The 18,370-nt window shown below is 39.0% G+C and overlaps 1 long non-coding RNA gene across 1 annotated transcript in view; it reads right to left on the reverse strand.

The window, feature by feature from the left end:
• LOC142142703 (uncharacterized) overlaps positions 1–9,431 on the reverse strand; it is a 48,752-nt gene extending 39,321 nt beyond the window's left edge. The window contains exon 1 of the long non-coding RNA XR_012689291.1: positions 8,398–9,431. This is a non-coding gene — a long non-coding RNA (uncharacterized LOC142142703). The remainder of the gene's footprint in view (positions 1–8,397) is intronic.
• Between the last annotated feature and the right edge of the window lie 8,939 nt (positions 9,432–18,370).

Consider the following 18,370-nt stretch of genomic DNA (forward strand, 5'->3'; position numbering starts at 1 on the left):
ACCTCTTGGGATAAAAGGTTTGCTTGCTCTTTGTTTATTTTTAAATAGATGAAAAATAAAAAAAAAATATTTAAAATGTTTGCCAATATAAACAATAAAGCATTTTTGCTATAGCATTCTACTATAGCAGACATGCTATAGCAGAATGCTATCACCACCCAGAGATTCAGATCCTTGTTAAATAGGCTTCTCCATGCTTTGCAGTATATCACCAGTGGTGACCCTTTGATGTATACAGTTAAGCAATATCTCTGATGAAAACACCCCTTTTTGCTGATGTTAGGGTTTTTTTGCCCTTTAATAAATAATGCCATGTGTAAAGGATAGCATGACAGATTGCTATGTTCTGGTCTAATATACCGGACTAGCAGCTTAGGTGATTGGCCAGTTTGTAATTAAATGTAAGATTAAATAGTTTATAATCTAGTGTAGAAGCAATTGTAAAAGGCAAAAGAGCGGCTGTGTTCCAGAACAACATAAAGTAAGCAGAAAATAAAAGTAAATATACAATAATGAAAGCTGAACAAATAAGAAATAATGAAACATAAGCTGCTCACTAGTATTTACACCAACCTGGCGGTAGAAAAGCAATTTATCCCAAACTTAAATATTAAGGCCCTTCTCCATCTCCATGACCAGGAGGTCCATACTCAAATATTAAACAATCCACTTTTAATAGCTGTTAGATAAATTTGGCATATATTACAACATAGACTCCATCTTAATCCTTACAAATCCATTACTTTTTTTGCAAACCCCGACTTCCCAAATGGCATGGCAAATTAATTTTTTTCCTTTATATATTATTCTCTTGAAGATGTTATTTAGATTCATTTCATTATTCTGACTGTTATATTATTCTCCTCCACTTTACATTGTCCACTTTGCTTTGCCCCGGCTCTTCCCCACTTTGCATCATTCATATTGTTTTGCCACTGCCCGTCTGTTTCACTCTGTTCCCCAATCCTTTACAGTCCTTCCTACTGTCTTTCTCTGCTCCGTCAGCCCTTATTTGACCTAGCTCAATTTCTCCTCCTGCCTCCACTGCCTCGTCTCTCTCACTCCTGTCCCCCATCTCTCACCATGCCGCCCCGCTCCTTTCCCATTCTCATCCTCTCCCCGAGCCACCTCCACCAGTCCTTCTCACATGATCCCATCTCTCCCCCTCGCTCCAGCAACCCCGACAATCTTACCCACATCTCCCCTCATCCTTCCCTCCCTTTCTCCTGTGCCCTCTGGAACTCAAGGTCCATCCGCAACAAACTGACCTCCATCCATGACCTCTTTATCTCCAACTCTCTTAACCTTCTCGCCATCACTGAAACCTGGCTCACTCCCTCTGACACCTACTCACCCGCCGCCCTCTCCTATGGTGGCCTCTCCTTTACCCACTCCACCAGACCGGATGAACGTCCAGGTGGTGGTGTGGGCCTCCTCCTGTCCCCCTGCTGTACTTTTCGGGTCATTCCCACCTTACCTTCCCTCTCCTTTTCCTCCTTCGAAGTTCACTCCATCCGTCTTTTCTCCCCCATCCACCTCCGTTTCTCCGTCATCTACCGCCCCCCTGGCCCTACCTCCCTTTTCCTGGATAACTTTGCTGCCTGGCTCCCCCACTACCTTTCCTCTGACCTTCCCTCTATCATACTCGGTGACTTTAACATCCCCATTGACAATTGCTCAGACCCGGCCACCATCAAACTTCTCTCCCTTCTCTCCTCCTTGGGCCTCACCCAGTGGACCTCCTCCCCCACCCACTGTCTTGGTCACTCTCTCGACCTTGTCTTCTCTCATCTCTGCGATCTCTCTGAGTTCTCCAACTCTCCCTTCCCACTCTCTGACCACAATCTCCTCTCTTTCACTCTGTCCTCCTCCACTGCTCCTACCCCGCCCAAAGCCACCCTCACCAGACGCAACCTGGAAATGATTGACCCCATCTCTTTCTCCTCCTCTCTTGATTCTCTCCTTTCTCCCCTTCCCTCCCTGGCCTGCCCCGACCAGGCATCCTGTCTCTACAACCACTCCCTCACTACTGCCCTGGACGCTGTCGCCCCTGCCTCTCCCATCCGCCGACGCCGTCTCATCCCCCAACCATGGCATTCCAAACTCACCCGCTTCCTCAAAAAGTGCTCTCGCACTGCAGAACGTCTCTGGAGGAAATCTCGCTCCCTGGCTGACTTCCTTCACTTTAAATTTATACTCTCCTCATTCTGCTCTGCCCTCTCCCTTGCTAAACAAACCTTCTTTAAATCCCTCATTTCTTCTCAGTCCTCTAATCCCCGCCGTCTTTTCGCCACCTTTAACTCCCTCCTTTCTCCCCCCCCTCTGGTCCCTCTTTCCCTCTCCGCTGCTGACTTCGCCACATTTTTCTCTTCCAAAATTGAAGCCATCAGACTTAACATCTCCTCCTCTAACCCCTCTCCCACTGCCCTCATTGCTCCACCCCTCTTTAACAAACAACTCTGGTGCTTCTTCTGCCCCACATCAGGTGAAGAAGTTCGCTCCCTTATTCTTTCCTCTCCACCATCCACTTGTCCTCTTGATTCCATCCCCTCTAACCTCCTTCGCTCTCTCTCTCCCACTGCCTGCTCCTACCTGGCACACCTCTTCAACCTATCACTCTCCCTTGGTGTAGTACCCTCCTCATTTAAACACGCTCTTATCTCTCCTATCCTCAAAAAACCCAATCTTGACCCAACCTCCGTCGCCAACTATTGCCCCATCTCACTTCTCCCCTACGCCTCCAAACTACTTGAGCGGTTAGTCTGCTGTCGTCTCACCCAATACCTCTCGGACAATTCCCTCCTTGACCCTCTCCAATCTGGGTACCGCCCCGTCCACTCCACTGAAACTGCCCTAGCCAAGGTCACCAATGATCTCCTATCAACCAAATCCAGGGGGCACTTCTCCTTACTTATCCTCCTTGACCTTTCCGCTGCCTTTGACACCGTGGACCACCCCCTCCTACTGCAAACTCTTCTCTCTCGGCCTCTCTGGTTCCGTCCATGCTTGGTTCTGCTCTTACCTCGCCAACCGCACCTTCTCTGTCTCCACCTCTGACTCTTCCTCTGCCCCATCCCTCCTCCAAGTTGGAGTCCCCCAGGGCTCTGTTCTCAGCCCCCTTCTCTTCTCGCTCTACACTTCCTCCCTTGGTGCGCTCATCTCCTCCTTTGGTCTTCAGTATCACCTTTATGCTGACAACATTCAACTCTACATCTCTTCTCCTGACCTCTCTCCCACCCTCCTCTCTCGCGTATCTGACTGCCTCTCTGCCATCTCCTCCTGGATGTCCTCACGATTTCTCAAAATTAACAAGACTTCTCCCGAGCTGCCCCCCTGCACTGGAATGACCTCCCTTGCTCCATCCGTCTCGCACCCAATCTATGCTCCTTCAAACGGGCACTCAAAACTCACCTGTTCCTGAAAGCCTTCCAACCATCCACTTAACCCCTCATCTACTCTACAGTTCTCCCCCTCTCTCCTGCCCCTTTTTCTCCCTTGTATCACTGCCTCCCTTTCGTGCCTTTTTGTTCACCTTCCCTTAGGATGTAAGCTCGCATGAGCAGGGCCCCTCTCCCCTCCTGTCTCCATACCGAATCTTCTGCTCCATATTTACTCCATATGTCTGCACGGAGTTTCTGAAGCATTGGTACTCTGTGTTTATTGTTCTGTAATGTTTCACCCTGTATGGTCTACTGTTTGTACTATGTAAGGCGCTGCGGAAACCTTGTGGCGCCCAACAAATAAAATGATAATAATAATAATAATTCTTGTAGTGATGTATAATACCTAGTATTCAAACCCGATCGCCTCACTTGTTTATTTATTAGGGATTTGTTTACAAGAAAGTGAAAAGGGAAAGACAATTAGTTAATACCGATATCTTGTTACTTTTACATTGTGTTACTGCATCCATAATTATTATAGGCTTTGTTAAGACTTCTTAAATCTAACTCATATGTACTTGTATTTCCTCTCTGTTTCAATACTCTGAACTCCTTCAATAAAAAAAATTAAGCTGCTGACAAGATGGGGGTTTTAAAGCCCTGAGATAGATGAGATATTCACTGCAACATTGAAGAAAGCACTTGTTGCCCTGAAAGATGATATCTAGGCTGCTGGGACCATGTCTAGATGGATAGATGCAACAAGGAGTCATGCAATAACAAGGAATTATTCTCTTCCAGGAAGCTCAGCATTGGCAGAGTTTCGGCTTTGTGATTGTGGAAGAGAAGTGAAAAGGGTGCCAGATTTGGTACTGGTAACAAAAAGAATGGAGAGTCGTGAGAGATAGCTCCTGAGTGGCTGCCCACCTATTATGTAAGAGTGCTTACTAGACCTAATTTCATTAGTATTTATTATTCCCACTACACTACAGAACAGATTTTGGCCACTAGAATATTAATATTTTATTTATAATTGCTAAGGCGGCACATATCTTTATTTTTAAAGAGAGTTCACAGAAAATAATTTTTATGCATAAGGAGACACAGAGCAGTATTTGAATTCTAATGGGGATATAGATCTATGTTTTATTTTGTAAGAGGTTACATTTCTATATATATTGTGCTTAAGGTGCACAGTTGTATTAAATTATACTAAGGTGGTGCAATTTTTTTTTCTATTAAGGGGGCCAAGACTTTTAGTGGCAGCTCTTGTGGCATTATAGGTGCAAGTAAGCACTGGTGCATATATATCAAATATTTATATATACTGAATTTGAGTAGTTTTTAACAAATCTAATGATAGCAAATCTGGACTCAGTGTTATAGCAGTGCAAGTTATATAAATAATTACATGTTTTCTGTATTTGCATATCTCTGAACATATTCATTATCACAGAAAAGTAAGAAGAGCAAAGCTAGCTTGTCACAACATGTAATCTATGAATACCAGCTAATTTCTGTTTGTAAGAGGAGCACTTACTTTATATGTAACACTCAGCCAAAGACAATGCTTTGTGATAATGGATAAGTATTTTATTCTTCTGCTTTTCTTGTAACATAGGGATCATACACAATTTCATTATCTGATGCCCTTTTTTGTCTAGTCACTAGTGTTTTAATTTCTGTTTTAATTTATAGGTTTTGCCAGTGGATGAAACCTTTGCTTAAACGGTCCTTTTGTATGATTGATGAGATCTCTTTTGCTTCCTGGTCCCTTTGGGATTCCATTCCACTACTGACTTTTCTATTGCACTGTTCTCTTTCCTTGATGATCTCTAACATGATGAGACCGATGATACGCTAATGAGATTTAACACTATTGAAACAGCTGTCTGTTCATTGGATTTATGGATCTACATCTCCGGCTGGATAACTGCCAGCAAACTTATGTTTATTGGATGCATGGCTGGCTAATAAGGACTAGTAAAGAGCAAATTGTATATCTTCCCCCACACTTGTTAGGGTGGTTTAATCCTCCATTGCTGTTTGCTCTGTGGGGTAACAATGATTCTAGTAAACTAAACGTGAAGATGTTATAATTACTAAAGTTGCTTTTTTAAAAAATCTTGCTGATTATTAGGAAAACTTGTTTTTTTCCATATTGCTTATATTAATGAAATTAGCCCTGGAGTGTATGTGTGCATGTTAAAGAATTTAGACTGTAAGCTCCAATGGGGCAGGGACTGTTATAAATGATTAAACAGTCCTTATAAAGCACTTCATAATATGCAGGTACTATATAAAAGTAGGATACACAAATATTAAATGAAGCGACAGATATGTCAGTTTCCTTTCCTGCTTTTGGCATAAGTGTCAGCTTACTTTCCTGCTTTAGCGTTGTCTATACCTTTCCTAATTTCTTTCTAAGTTTAGATGTCTACATTTATTTGGAGACAGTTTTACCTCTCCATACAGCCTTTCTCTTGCACTTGTTTGCTCTACACCTGCTAGAGTTTGACTATCTCTAGAATATTGATAAATGTGTTCTCTCTGCCTCTCCAACTGGTCCGTCTTATAAAATGCAACTCTCAAATTTTCTGTTTGCTAGTATTTCAGTGAAATTGTCCTTTCATGTTTTTTATTCATGCAGCATTCTCAGGCTTAGCCGCAATATAATTCACTCTGTTCCCCTTGTATTTTCTAGCTCCATGCTTTACAGCCACATTCACAATGTTGTACTTTGCCTGTGGGCAAGGCTATTTTATACATGTTCTGTCAGTATTTAGTGCCAGTTTCTTTTCTCTCATTAGTATAATTAATTTCCAGGTATGTTTAAATATTCTGTCTTTCCTCTGCTTCTCCTAGTGTCCTTGTATGGACCTGTTCTTTAACTCAATGTATTGTAAACAGGGCCACCGAGAGGGGGGGGAGCGGGTACATTTTACCCCGGCCCTCACTGCTGTTTTTTTAAAAAAATATTTTTTTAACATTTTTTGTATCTTGCATTTTTGAAAAATATATTTTTTTTCTTTTTCCCGGGGAGGGGGGGAGAGCGGTCCGTTGGCAGGGGGAGCTGTAAGAAATAAAAAAAATAAAAAAATCAATACTCACGTGACCGCGGCTCGCCGCGTCCCTCCTCTCCTGTCTTCTCCATTCACACTGACTGTCGGGCGTGACGTCATCAAGTCACGCCCGGCAGTCAGTCAGTCAGTGAGGAGCGCCGCAGCCAGACAAGACCAAAGCAGTAGAAAGAAGAGAAGACAGAAGAGAAGAGAAGAAAATAAAGAAGCTGATAAAAGGTAAGGAAAGAAACTGAGAGGCAAGGGGAGGAAACAGAGGGACAGTACTATAAAGAAGGGGCAGAGAGGCACAGAGGAGGAAAACAGGGGCAGAGAGGCACAGAGGAGGAAAACAGGGGCAGAGAGGCACAGAGGATGAAAACAGGGGCAGAGAGGCACAGAGTAAGGAGGAAAACAGGGGCAGAGAGGCACAGAGGAAGAAAACAGGGGCAGAGTGGCACAGAGGAGGAAAACAGGGGCAGAGAGGCACAGAGTGAATAAAATGGGGGGAAAGCAGCATGGAGGGTGCAGTGTAGTTGTGATGGGGCTTGTTGCAATGTAGTGTGTGTGCGGTAGGTGGTGGCTAATTAATGGGCGCTATTTTGTTTGTAGGGTGATGGTGAGGCAATTTAATAGTGGGGATTATTAATTTAAGATGGGGTGATTTGGGGGCTATTGAATGTGGATGTGAGTTTGGGGAGAATGAGGTCTATTTATTAAATGTGACTATGAATTATTTAATGGCAGTGATGGTTGCGGGAAATAGGTATTGCTAGGCTGTTTGCATGATGGGAAATAGGTTTATTTATTAAATGTGAATACTATTATTTTAATGTTGGGGCTGGAGGAAGGCCTAATTATTAATCGTGGGTGCTATTGATTTAACGCTGCGTCTGACTGTAATTTTCTAAATGTAGCCATTTTTTTTCCCAAATAGGTCCTTCTACATTCCAAGATCCAGGCAAGCCACAACTAAAGAAACCAGCAGCCACAGGTTTAGAAAGTGAGAAGAACAGGTAGGACAGAGCAGCACAGTGTGTGAAATGTTGTGATTCTAGTAGGGACAATGCCAATGTTTGGTGAGTGTTTGGTGAGCCCAGTGGGCGCAGGCCAAGACCGAACTCTTTGTGTACACATTGCATTCTTTCTATACTACACTGTGGCGCTAGATGTTTCAAAAGTCAGGAGTTCTGGGACATATGTCACGCTCTGGTGAATTCAGGACCTAGTGATTTTGATGTGCTAGCTACGCTCCAACGGCGCATTGCCACGACCCCAAATGTATGACCACATCCCCGAAAATTTTTGCACCGCCGTTAGGCTAGCTACGCCCCAACGCCGCATTGACACGCCCCTGAATGTATGACCACACCCGTGATTTTTTAGGGCTTACTCGACTATGATGGGGGGCCCCATTAATTTGCTGTACCCGGGCCCTGAATTCCTCTTGGCAGCCCTGATTTTAAAGGCCCTATCCATGTATTCCTTTTCCTTTTTACAGAAGTTGATTTATATTTTTTTACTACCCATTACAATAGAGGCTTGTATTTGTATATATTGCCAAAAGAATATGAGCATTAATTGTGTACTAGGTATCAGTATATGGTTTGTATTGCAAATTAGACATCAGAATGGTGACTGTATCATATATTTACTAGTAGGATGGGGTCTGCATCTTATACTGGCCAATAGAATGGTGTTTATACAATGTCCACCAGAATGGATTTGCTTTATGCGTTAGCCAATAGAATTAACCTGTTTTTTACAAACATGACCAAGCTCACATTATCACTTTTCATTTTTTCTATGAGGGATTTAACTGAAAGTACCTGTTTTATTCTATACATATGGATGTGATCAATTGAATATATAATTTTAAAAATATGAGTCCCCATCTTGTCTAACAAACGGCTTGATTCCTATTTGTAAATGATGATAGGTTTCACAGTCCTCACTTTGGTTCTTACATCTTGAAGATGCTTCCTCTGTCTTCTGTTGATGACAATACAGATCTGAAAAACATGACATGGTGCAATTTATGAGAAGGAACAGGGGTTCCCTTTCTGACCAACCACCCCTCCCTCTCCCAACTTGTACATTTTACAGACATTCATCTCCCATTTTCCACTATGTAAATGAGAAGAAACTCACACTGCCTTAAGTCAATAAAATCAACACCCACTTCATTTGTATTTGCATATTAAGCAATTATAGCTCATGTCTCCCCAACATCATAGCCATGGCTGCACCCTTATGCTGCTTATGTTCAGACACACCATTCTTACATACACTTTGTTCAATTTGCCATGTGATGGATCAAACCATTTGCTCTAGCCATCTTTGTTGTCTGGTTTTCAACCAAGTGTTCTTGTGATACCAAAGTTGCATTGTGAGAAAAATCTAAAACCACAGATAACAATCTAATTAACGCTGTAACTGCAGTGTCAGTAATTCTGATTCCTTTACCCGTTTAATATACACCCAAACCTGTCCGAGGACCTCACAATGACATGGAAACAAAACTAATGAAGTAATAAAGAGAAAAGGCCAAATCATGCCCAAATACATATTAGATTATTATAATATAAGTAAAAAAAGGAATTTCAATAATTAGAATATACACCAAATATTTCAAATAAGTATACGCTAAGCTGGCAATAATATATCGGTATGCATAAACTAGCACCCACTCCAAAGAGGGAATGAGTGCTTTACCAGATATAATTCCCCCAGGGCCCAGAAAGGTATGACTGCATCAGTTAGCTTAATAACTACTACTGCTGGAAAACACACAATTCAGCTATATGTCTCTGCTTGATACATTAATAGATGTAAACACTATAGGGAGCAGGGAATAATAAGGAGAAACAATAATCCAGAATTATCCATGCTAAATCCTGTGCAGCTGTAAAGTGCTGCTAACAAATTAACATAATGTATTAAGGTATTATTAGAGCACCCTATCAGACATGATCTATTGTGGAATGTGTTTTTTGTAACTCCTAACACAGAAGTGTATTTCTCAATTAATAACCTTTATAGCTGGTCCTAACGTAACCAATCTGTGTGGAGGGGATCCACGTCTACTTGTTCTAATATTTTTCCTTCCAGTAATATACTGTACTACAATTCCAATATTCCAATGGAATTTTCCAATTAATGTCAACTAATATTTATTTAGATTGTTCTGTTTTTAAACCATTAAAGAAGATATGCAGCCATTAGGTTATAACACTCAATCCTGATCATTCACCTTTTGCCCTAGTCTCCATTATGTTAAAGTGCACTATCCAGGGATCAACCAAGGAGGAAAACATTTTCTGAAACAACTGTCAATTATTAATGAACCATAGGTACTGAGCCAGAGTCTCACAAGTGGCATTATGAGAACACAAATTGGTACTTGCTGGCTGTACACATATTTTTTATAGAACTCTGCATGGATCTATGCAATGAAATGCAGAAAACACATTTCACACAGGCTAATGGGTGAACCTTGCCGGACCTGGGCATTCCTGACTGATGTGCAATAAGCCTATGAAGCCCCTTACTATACACTTAAACCTTCAACAATAAGACCAAGAAGAGGTAAAGAATCTGTATCTTTGAAAGTGTCTCTTCTCTTGTTGGACAATGCAAAGTGGTTATGCCATAGAAATGGACCTCAAACTTACCTAACCACGCGAGTAATGAAAATCAATAGTTTTCCAATAAAATAAAACAAATTCCTTGGTTTCACAAATCAGTTACATGAAATCAGCAGTTACATGAAACATAAATAATGGTATATAATATATAGGAGAAAACATAATTGTTGAATTTAATGGTTGGGCCCAAGGTGTGTAGGCTGTGTGCTGTAGGCAGTGATGATGTTTTCACTTGTGCAAGACAAGTCAAGGAAAGTCTTGCTGCTTTTCCCCAGACTTTTCTTTCTGCTTACACCAAAACCCACTCCAATGTTTTACATCACTAAATACACAAAACCCTTAACCACACTCAAAGTCCCTGTATCAATTTTGTACTATACTGTACACACCTATATTTGTCACATATAACCCAAAATATATACTTAGTAACAATCACTTATATAGATACACTCTAATAACCATTTGATTTTGCTTTTAAGATGCTAATACATTTCTCAGGCAAAGAAAAAACAATAACAATTAATACACTGGGCGTGATTTACAGTTAAATGTAAAAATGCACCCGAACGTAGCAAAAATATGTGTGCACAATAGCATCTTATGTGTATATTTTGAGTTGCAGATATTTCAACGTACATCTAATTTAACATAGCATATAGATGCATGTAGCATATAGAAAAGTCCAGCTCAAAAGAGAATATAGAGATAAGTCATGCATATGGAAACATCCAAGTTAAAATAGGGCTTAGCGGTGTGTCTAGCATATATGATACAACGAATTTTAAGTGCCATATATTATATGCATTGCCTATAATTTTACACAGTAGTTAGAAGTATTTGAATGCAACATTTTTCACTATACTTCTGCCAGTGTACTACAATATTGTGTGTCAGGCATTTGCTATGCTTATCACATGATGTCCTGCAGCACTATATCAGCTAATTATGAAAAACTGATTTAAATACATAGTAAAATTAAAAATAGCAAAAATGTTAAATTAAGCATAAAGAATCAGAATTGTGAGAAAGCAAGAAAATGTATTTACAAATATGTCAATATTAAATAATAAAACAACAATAAGAACACAAACCATAATAAAGTTGAAAAAGAAAATGCAACTAGTACAAAATATTATTCATCAGCAGCTATCACCTCCAATAAGACATTCTCTACATTTTGTTTGGAGTCTGCTTGTCTTCTCAAACTCCTTCCACATGTCTAGGATCTGTATATGAGAAGAAGCATTTAGTGTAACAGTATATGTCAGATAACATTTTTTTTTTTAATATTTCTTTCTTTTTTTAACTGTAGCGTTTTTCAGCACTGTTTTAAAAGTCTGTGTGTATAGAAATATATCTGTTATTTGGTCAATATTGTTCTGTTTTTTTGGCATCTTATGAATATATTTTCAGTATATATAGCATTGCTAATAAATATGTTTATTTGTAAAGGCCTTGCTAAATGCAATAAGGTCCTGCTATAGCACTAAGGGGTCTAATGTTAGTGACTTTTATAATTTGTAATTAACATCTATCTCTTACAGAATGACAGATTTTTGGAAATTGTTCAGTAAAATATTCACAGATGTGTTATAGTTTAAAAAATGATATTGCTTTGTGTATGTGCACAGTGCAATAAAAAAATAAAATGCTGTGTAATTTGCTGTGTCATTTTATATTTTCATACACCCAAAAGTATAGTATTATGTATGCAAATATCTGTGCATTATTATATAAGTTCAAAAATTCATATTTATCATAATTCATCATAAATGACATATGAAATATATAGAACTAAATATGAATATTCCAGTTATATGTTTTGTTGTTATATGAAACTTTGAATACATGTATTCATGTAAACTTTACAACCTATTCTCATATCACATTGATAATCATTGGCCATTTATCATGTAATCTTATTGTTATTATTATTATTATTATTATTATTAATAACTTATTTTCCTAATACCATTACACATATGTATTTTCTCAAATTTTGCATATAACTGGAGATCAATGATCATCACAGTTAATATTAAAGTATCAAAAACAAAACCAAATATACTCTCTGATGCTAAATGGGCTGTTACCAATACCACAATAGGGGTGATGAAAGGGGTCTTGAGTGGCGATGACTATACTACTTGGACCCTGATCTGAGTAGTTGGAGTGTTCATCATCATCATCATCACCTTTTATTTATATAGCGTCACTAATTCCGCAGCGCTGTACAGAGAACTCACTCACATCAGTCCCTGCCCCATTGGAGCTTACAGTCTACATTCCCTAACACACACACACACACACACACACACACACACACACACACACAGACTAGGGTCAATTTTGTTAGCAGCCAATTAACATACCAGTATGTTTTTTTTGGAATGTGGGAGGAAACCAGAGCACCCGGAGGAAACCCACGGAAACACAGGGAGAACATACAAACTCCTCAAAGATAAGTCCATGGTTGGGAATTGAACTCATGACCCCAGTGCTGTAAGGCAGAAGTGCTAACCACTAGACCACCCTGCTGCCCACCGTGCTGTGCTCCTAACAGTACGCGTTTCCTTGTGGCTAATTTTATTGCATCAAGGACACATTACATTTTGGATGTTCATCTACAGTCACAAATAGTACAAACGGCTTAAACAAGGAGCCGTATTAACGCCGGATAGCTTCAGCATTGTGGGACGTTATCAAACTAGTGCACATGCAGCTGTGTGACACATTAGTCTGCCCTTAGCCAAGTATCCTGGTAAGAACTCCAGCTATGGTTGACTGTGATCTCCGGTAAGAGTTTTCTGCACATGTCCAATTATGCGTATGTTCATTGATGCACATCAACAACGTACATCGGGAATTGTGTTTATTGAACTTTTATGCTGACATTTTTTTCCCATTCCATTGTTTGACCATATGTGGAACAAAAAACGCACCGAGAAAAGTGTTTATTTATAGCTCATAAATTGGGCATATGGAACAGAGTTATTGAGGGTGATTGTATATACACCTAAGCAAAGTTCACTTTCAGTATCTCAGCTCATGGTATATGTTGAACCTTGTGTTTATTATTTAGGAGCAACTGTAGAAGCTATTTTACCAATGTTGGGCGTGTATGTCTGGATACATATTCAGTTTAATGTTTTTTTTAGCATATTGGGTTTTATATGTGATATTTGTTATTAATAAATCTGTTTTATTTACCGCAGTACATTGACCCATTGATTGACACCATACACACGGTTGCAGTTGTTTTTTTTGTAATATTAAAGTATGTTTGGTAAACCTCTTGCAATTTTTCTCCTTATTTTAATTATGGCACATGACTGCTGCCTATTGAGGTTGCTCTATCACTGCTGGAGTTGGTGTATACAGGGGGCAATTTGTAACACAATGTATTAATCTATGCAATTCACCTTTATGGACAGTACATCCAGGGAAATATGTATTACCCGTAGCTTGCAAAACTCCAACCAATTGTTTTCCTTTTTTAAATAATTTAATAAAATGATTGGATGACATTCATCACGAGGAGTGTGAATTATGACATTATTATGTAACCGCATTGACTATATCTGGGTGGCAGAGCAGATGGAGAACCATAAAGTAGCTCGCTAAACTTGGAAAAGGCTTTTTCAGGCTGCCTGGGAAGATTCATATTGTGTAAATTTGTACACAATATGAATCTTCCCAAAGACATGCATTCACTAAATACCCACAAACAATGCTGCTCCTTCTTGCATAAGGCAGTCCAGTAGCAGCAATCCTTGCCAGATTACTGTGCTCCATATGTCTGTTATTCATCCAATTTCTGCTCATGTATAACTTGGACTCTGCTGACTATACGATTTTGACCCTTTGACCAATGATTCTGATTCCATCACCGCCTAGGTACCAAATATTCTCCAAAGATGGTCAGCAAAGCTCAACAAGACAATAGCTCTTGGTCAGAAAAAGACAACCGCACGCTACAAGAAAAAGGGGTGGAATAATTAATCGCGATTCAACGAGACTTGCGATTGCATGATTGGAGAAATGTGGTTGCATTTAATTGCTTCGTAGTGGCAAGATGTAACCCCATCACTTGTTAATATCACTATTTCATCATATTCCCATAGAGACTCATTGTGCAATAGGATATGCATAGACATTGCTCATGGCAGGGATTCCATTCATTAAAGAGGTTTGAGGACAATGAGAATTGCTCTCTCATTGAAAGGGGTTTTACTCAAAAACAATCAATACCAATGCAATACTAGGTTTAGACCTTATATATACTTAAACTGTACTAATATTCATTTACTGAGTTTTTGTCCAGATTCAACATCACCTTGGGATGTTAACCATTATTTATTGCTTCTCACTTCTCTAAATTCAACATTACATTGGTCAGTAAACAATTCTCATTTTCCATGTCTGTGCTAAACTCACAAGTTCTTATCCTAAATTCAACATTGTAGTAATGACCAATGTCCTTGTATGACCAGTGGACCTGAAACCTGATGTTGGCAATAATAATATTTATGACCCTATCTCTCTGAATATATTGTACTACTGTGACCAGTTGGATTGCAGTGTATCTCAAAGAAGCTCTTGTGCTAGACTAGCTGTGTTTGTTAATCTTGCTAGTGATATTTTGTTCTGTTCTGATCTGATCATTCTTATAAAATCTGTTTTTTTTGAGTATGTGATTCCTTTGCATCTTAAAACATTTTTTTTTGCTTTGAAACCACAGTGATCGAGTCAGACAATCAGTTATTTACTTTTCATAGAACAAAATAGTACAGTACAGGAATTCAAAATAATGAATGCCCAGTGGATGAAGATGGTTAAAAAGTAGAACTTCCTAATACAATACTTAACAAAAAATATCAACCAAGGGAATGATAGACCAGGTCACAATCCTGGATACATCTTTCGCAGATGAGGTTGACCCCACTGAACAGGTAGCAGATGTAAAACCACCTACCTCTGCAAGGTGCTCCTTCAATTAAAAGGTCCACATGGCAAAAGTCGAGGCAAAGTAGACTCCAGTAAAATTGTTTTCTTTTTTGTTTGTTTCATTGTACTAAAACATTTGTTAATAATAACAAATGTCTCTAGCTTATATTTTATCTAGCCATGTGAAAATCCCATAACATATGATATACAGGATTTTAAATACAGGTATGTCTTTTAAATGCATGGGGCAAATTTCTGGTAGGTGGCATATCCTAGGCAAATTATATTTAAGAACAAAATAATGGCTGATCAGTATTTATATGCAACATGGATTATATTGATACTATATATTACTTTGATTTGCTTTGAAACGTAGTATACAATGATTAATATTTCAGCCTCAGGGTGTGTTTGCTCTAAACTGTTAATAAGACTCATAGGTTTTTTTTATATTTCATTTTATACAGTATAATATTGCATAACTCTAGTATTGTTGGATAACATAATCCCTAATCTTGTGCCCTTCTTCCGTATATCCTTACATGAATCTTCTTCAGCCAGAACTTCTTTTCTATAAGAAGCCAGTTTTTAATAGCCATATTATGCCAAATGGCACACAATGAAATCTTCCTTTCAGCAAGTCAAATGTTCATTCTGTGACCAATCTGTTGGAGGTATCTGCTGAACTGCATGTCAATTGTTGCTCTGAGATGGCATTTATCAGAGAAGTGAGGAGCAACAGTTGCAAAGGGTAAGCACTGTCTCCTGAACTTAACACATTAGTTCACACTTACAAAGGAAAACCCTTATGCTGCCAAACGCCTCAAATTGGTCAGTGCAAAGACGGCCTCAAAAACTCAATCAGTAGTGCACAGTAAGGCACTCAATGTCACCAAATCGAGTTTGGTGTGCCTCAGCAGTATTGCACATCATACATTATTTGCTAAGGGCCTGATGCTGAGTTGCAAATTGAGTGTAATGTACTGTTAAAAATAAAGCCATCCATAAAAATAGCATATTTGTGTCACTTTTTGTGTTGTGTCATAGACATCTCATGAGAAGTAGCAGTGCATCTTCGAGCAGATGCAAAATGTATGGTTCCTGGCAGTTGTATATGCATCTCTGTGCTGGTCTGCCTCAGCTGCATTTGAGTGAACATGCCCTTATTGTACTCAGCCTACATTAGAACACTCCTTCAACTCAGTATCAGGCCCTAAAGTCTTAGAATCTTAAGATGGTGCTACTTAACATTTATATTTGTTATTGAATATCTTGTAAAATATAGAGCTTGAAATTATTGCATAATATTTCTTTGTTCCAAATCAATGTAATGTTACCTATATCATGATCCAATAAGTGTACTTATTGTTCTTGTACATCTTGCATGGGTGGGTAAATTTACAATTTACCATTGTTGATTGACTTTTAAGGAAGTCATTATCTCCACATTTTAGGGGTACTTGTCTTTTCAGTAACAATTCAACTGGCAGCACTATACACACATTCAGATGATTCACTTAAACATGGGTAGGTGGTCCAATGACAGTTAGGTGGAAGTGCTATTGAGTAAATCTGGTATAATTCTACCAGTTTCTGTCCATAAGTTGTGGAACTTTGTGACTCTTTAGTCCTGTTTATTAAAAGAACTGCTCCATCATTTTTTATCAAAATAGATTTTTAGCGGATTGCTAATAGATTTTCTCTTTTCCTGGAGGGAGCTTTCATGACAGCTTGTTGAGTTTCATTTTTACGTTCATTAATAATGACATGAGGGTGCTGTGAACACACAGATACTTTTTCTACTGACATATCTCCTTCTCTTGCTGTATGAATGACTAAATTTTGCTGTATGAATAACAATATTTTATGTAACCATTTGTTAGCAATGCACTTGCATTTACTTGCTTTTAAAATGCCCCCTGCCTGAAATATTTGATCAAATAAACTGGTTGATATCACAATGGATTTTCTTTGTATTTCTATATTTATAGGTAATGACTAACTTAAGTACAGAAAAAATGTGTTTTGTGCCAGTTTGTGTTTTATAAAAGTCATACAGTTTGGAATTGCAATGAATTACGTGTGTATTTCTACTCCAAGATATGTAATGGTGCCCCCTGAGGCTAAGTAAGCAGCTTTGTCTAAAGCCGGGATTGAAAGCTATTAGTCCAGGAAGTCACTTTTCCAAGATCTCAGTCTGACTCAGATAGGGACCTGAATGTCACTGCTTGGCCCAAAGGGGGGCTTCCCTATCTTGGCACCCCTGATTGAGATCACCATGACAGCTAATGGTGCTAATGACAAGTAATGAAAACAATTGAGTTTTGCTGTGGTCAGTGTGTGGTAGTGAGGGTATAAAATATGTAATAAGAAAGGGAGAAATAAATCACACTGCCAATGCTGCAGTACTGTATTCAATGTTATATAACAAATGCAATGCACATACAATTGTACTGTAGTCTGGGCTGCTAAAAGTCAAAACAGGAAGAATGACTATATGAGGGTCTGTTCATTGGATTATTTACATTTTGTTCACTCTGATTGTTATTATTAATTATTATTATTATTATTATTATTATTATTATTATTATTAATATTGTAGATTTGTAAGGAGCCACAGTCCAGTACAGTGGGGAAAACAAAGACATACATAAAACAAGGACAGAGAAGGCAGACAAAATAAATGCAGGCATGAAAACAATGAGTATCGAGGACCCTGCTCATTAGAAAACTTACATTGTAAGTGGAAACGGCACAGCTGAAACAAGAGGAGCGAGTGTGGCTTACAGTGGTGATGGTGTATTAGTGTGAATAGTATCATCAGGGATAAGGTAAGCTTTAAAAAAGAGATGGGGTTTTAGAGAACTTCTAAAGATTTGTAGGCTGTTGGAAAGCCTGAATGGGTGTGGTAGGGAATTCCATAAGTGGGGAGCAGTACGGGAGAAATCTTGTAGGCGCGAATGAGAGGTGTTTACCAAAAATGAGACACGGTGCAGGTCAAAGGGAGGTAGATCTAAGAGGACAGGAGGAAGAGTATTTTGATATGAGATTTGAGATGTATGAAGGGGTGGTAACAAAAATGTAAAAAAACACCTTTCACCTTGGTGAAGAAAAAAGACTTGTAATCCAGGCAAAGTTATCTGCAGAAAAAAATAATAATTTGCTAACATGCCATTCTACACACGCAGTGGCAAGGAAAGAATGAGGCCTTCGCCTTTCTCTATGAGTGCTAGTTCTGCAACTGTCACTGAGGCATCTTCTTGTAAGGTCAGTCATAACCAAGCAAGACCTTGTCATTTGGACTCCAAAGGTGGTGTCCAAATATTTTTACGTG

Source organism: Mixophyes fleayi, chromosome 3 (assembly GCF_038048845.1).
Source record: "Mixophyes fleayi isolate aMixFle1 chromosome 3, aMixFle1.hap1, whole genome shotgun sequence".
Taxonomy (NCBI): Eukaryota; Metazoa; Chordata; class Amphibia; order Anura; family Limnodynastidae; genus Mixophyes; species Mixophyes fleayi.